We start from the raw sequence: 4,245 nt of genomic DNA, 5'->3' as shown, positions 1-4,245 counted from the left end.
CTGGGAAAATTAATAAATGTCACAATGGGATTTCTTTTTGAATGTTGGCTTGTGGGGTGGCCGAGCCTGCCGTTGGCCTGGTCTGCTCGGTGCCATGCACAGCCCCCAGGGCGATACCGAAACGGGGCTCCCGGGGGTACGGTCAGCGCCTTTCCTAGCAGCGAGCCGCGCTGCTTGGGCGTCACGTCCCAGGCAGAATGATTGATTGTTCGGGCAACCTGAGGGAAAAGTTGGTTTGTTTAATTGCTGCAGGAGCCAGCAGGCAGCCCGTGCTAGCCCTTGTGCAGGGTCCGTGATCCCCAGGGTCACGCCGCTCTCCAGGTGTCACCCCGTGTCTGGCTTGCAGCGACGGTAGCAAAACAGATGTGTGTCAGCATAGATCTTGTATGATGGAGTGACATAATGACTTGTGTGCCTGTATGAAGCTGAAGCTTTTTCTTGTAAATACAAGTTCTGAATCAAAACCCTGCAAGTTGCCTTAAGCTGCTTCTGTAGTAGGGTGAAAGCCTTGTTCTAGACTTTTTAACTACCTTAGAAGAAAAACCGACTGAGGATTTTTATTAAGTGCCCGTTTGTTCCCCAGTTAAGTTTCCTGATGTGCTTTTCCCTGGCCCAGGCTGCTCTTCCCTGAGGTGGTCGCATCCAGAGCGAGCTATGCGATGCAAAGCTCATCTTCCAAGAGCTGTGCTCTCGCAGGAAGTGGGTAACGAGAGCAGCTTCCGCAGGGGGCTGGGTCCCAGCGGCCATTGGAGATCTGCATGTGACTTATGTAAATTAAAGTTTGCCTGAGATAACGGATTGGGGGCTCTTGTATCAGTCTCGGGGATTGCCTGAGCTTGAAGGAGTTACTTTCCTGTTACACTTTCAAAAAATATGAGTAAGTGTTCTTCTACCTGCTTAATTTTAATACCACAGGGAAACAATTAAACTCTTGTAAAACCTGTGCTGGCTTGAAAGTGCTAGATCAAGGCTCCTGGTGTAGGCATGTCCTAAGTTATTAATGTGGGTGAAAGCTGAGGGCTTGGACAGAGGGACTGCTGCTGCAGACCAGGCTCTGCCAGGTGCTTCTTGGTACTCCAGAATATGACTGTTCAGTATGTTAGTGTGGTTTATAAACTGCATTAATGAAAATCCCATGAGCACGTGGGTGTGTGAAATGCTGAAAATTTCCCTGGTTCTGCAGAAGTGGGCTGTTAGGAACCTGCAAGCTTAGTTTAAAGTGCTGGGTAGGTATACCAAGGAAGAAGATATGTGGTGTCTTCAGCTGGTAATGCAAACCTGATGGCAGGTCTCCCACCACAGCTCATTCTGGAACTCATATTTTTTTATATATATATTTTTTGGGCGGGGAGAGGAACGGGACACAAAAAGCAAAAAGCCCTGGCAGCGATAGAAGTTTTTTTTTCTTTCAGTGTTACCAAGTGGTAGAGCTGAAACAATGGGCCAAGGCTGACCCTTGCTGCAGTGATACAGTTCAGGTGACACTCAGGACCTCAGTTCCAGGTCTTGGTTGCGTGAAATGGTGGGCAGTCAGCAGTCTGGAGGTGCAGTGTTTTAACAGTGTAATTGCTTTATTCGTTTCATGAGTTGTAGAGAACAGTAAGAATCCTTCATGTTTGGTGTGGTTTTCAGGGTGACTTGTGATTTAAATTAGAGGAATATCGTTACCCCCCTCCCTTTTTTTTCTCTGGGCATACACAAGTTCCATTCTGGTTTTAGTCCAACTCTCAGGATGTGAGAACGGTGCCTCTGCTGTGCCCCAGCACTCTGAACTGCCTTGGACAGCGGTCAAACCAGCTTCGAGAGAAGTTTTCACGAATAGCAAGTTCTCTAGATTTTTGTGAGACCAGGAGAAGACAAGGAACTCCAGTTATACCCCTACTGAAAGAGGGGAAAAAGAGCTTTTATTAGAAACTGGAGAATCTCTGCTAGGAAGAGGTGCTGGCTCCGTCAACCCTGTCCTGGCAGGAGCTGGTCTGCCTGGTATCCTCTTCATCTTTCTCCTGGCATGCGTATGGTACACAAACACATGAGCTAAACTGCCATGTTGGCTGCACGTTAACAGCATCTGCTTCTTTTTTAATTTTTATTAAAAAGAAGTTTCCCTTGTTAGATTTGGGTTAAAAATCTCTAGCCTTGGAACTGTGCCTATAAATAAATAAAGCCAGATCCTCTACTGACTTACTGCCTTTCTCCTTCTTTTTCTGTGTGATTTAGGTAGCATTTCTGTTGGGCTCTCTTCAGAGCTGAACCTCCTTACAGTTCTATGTTAGCTCAAAAGTGAAGTACAGAAACTCTGGCACAATCTGTGTGGTGATAGTGCCTGAGTTAACTCCTGGGATGGGGCTTGCTTGGCTGTCTGCTGGGGACATGCTGCAAGTTTGACTGCAGTGAGCAGTGACTGAGAGAAAATTATTTTAATAATTTTCCTGTACTTTAAGCCCACATCTAAGGGAGCAGTGAGTTATTAGGCCACCAATTTAATTTTTCATTTTGGTGAGGTGCACGTTGCCTTGCTCATCTTACGTATTCCCTATAAGGAGATCTGTGTTGCTCAGTTGATGCAGTGCTTTCACTTGATCTTAGATAAAAATGCCTGTAGCATTATCTGAAGAATAACATCCTGAGCTATGACTAGCTATCTTTCTATGATTTTTGGGAGAGTACTAATGGACTCCCAGCAAAACTTGTGCAGTGAGGTTTTACTTGAAGCCTTAAACAGCCATCTTTCAGGGTCACATAAATGACTAAGAAATTATTCTTATGTTGCAGTTATCTCTGAGAGAGTTCTTCTGATCATTGTGCAGCAAGGTGGGCTCAGTGAAGGGAGCCATGTGCTCACACCGCAGGGACTGCTGCATGGAGGCTTGTCCGGTTCATTGTTGTGATGAAGTGGGATGTATCAGTGCCCCGCTTTTGCTGAGGAGAGCTAAGGAAGGTGCATGTTCATTTGAGTTACAGACCTACTTATGCTGCCTTATGCAACATTTCTTAGATTTCTCCCAATGTAACTTTTTGAGCTCTTACTGTGTTCACACACATCTCCCCCAGAGCTGTGCTTGGCCCCACTAACTGCACATGATTGCTCAAAGCAAAAGCAGCTCACTGCCTTCAGGGTAGGGCACTGAAAATGAGATTTATTCACTAGCTACAGATGTAAACACTTGGACGTCAGTCCAGCTGAGCTGATGCCAACAATAACTTGGGTTTAGTCTTTTTAACTGTAAAATGTAAAAGCTGCCTTTGCAGAGTTGTACTGCTTGCTTCTTACTCATTCTGCAGGTTCTCAGGGGTGGTCTGCAGGTTGGGAAGCACTGGGACAACACTGCTGGTAGGTGGGACCCATCTGTGCAAGGGCTGGCTATGCACCTGTGCTGTGCGCGTGGCTTATATCCCATGCTGGTCTCTTGCAGGTGGAAGTGGACAGTTTCAGACATGAAGCCGAGAGGGCTCCAGAGCTGTGACCCTTCATGGTACAAGCTACAGCACATGCTCTGAAACAACTAAAGACTTATAATAAGCAGTAGCAATGCAAGGAATAGTGTTTGCTGCAAGATGGGATCAGAAAAGAAAGAATAAGGGCATTGAAGAGTAAGGGGTCTGTCTTAGAAATTGCTAGGTGAAAATGCCCAGAATTACTCTGCAAGTGATTCCCTCCCTCCCACTGGAAGGGAAGGCAGAAGGGAGGGTGACCTCTTTCCACCTGACCAAGGGTTTGAAGGTGCGTTTACTGCTGAAGTTTGCACTCCTCTTACATGTGCCCTTTTTTGTTGTGTAACCAAAGAGTAAAAAAAGTCATTAAGAGCTCCCCATTGGGCACACTCAGCTACAAACTGAAAGAAAGAAATTAAGTAACTGACTAACCTGGATTTAGGATTTTGAGGGATTTCATGCTACTTTTTCTGCTTGTGTCCTTTGATTTAGATAAAACCTCTTCCAGCTAGTGTAAACTTTGAAAGTTTGCAGCATTCTTGCCTTCCTTCACTAATTTGAAGACAGTTGTCAGAGATGTCTCTTTGTACTTGAGGAAGAATGCTCAAAGGCCTTCCCTATGTATTTGTCAGAGAGACTGTGTCCCAGCAGGATGATGCTTTACTCCAGGCCAACCTGTGGTTGATGTGGTCATGATTATTGACCCACATGGAAATACCATGGCATGCTGAAGGCTGCCCCAACTTCCTTTGGAATGGTGGGAACCTCCTGTGAGCCCTTGGTTGAAGGACGGATGTGTTGCTTGGTACAAAC

This window comes from Nestor notabilis, unplaced genomic scaffold (genome assembly GCF_000696875.1).
Source record: "Nestor notabilis isolate BGI_N333 unplaced genomic scaffold, ASM69687v1 scaffold21204, whole genome shotgun sequence".
NCBI lineage: Eukaryota > Metazoa > Chordata > Aves > Psittaciformes > Psittacidae > Nestor > Nestor notabilis.
Note: the sequence above shows the minus strand (reverse complement) of the source record.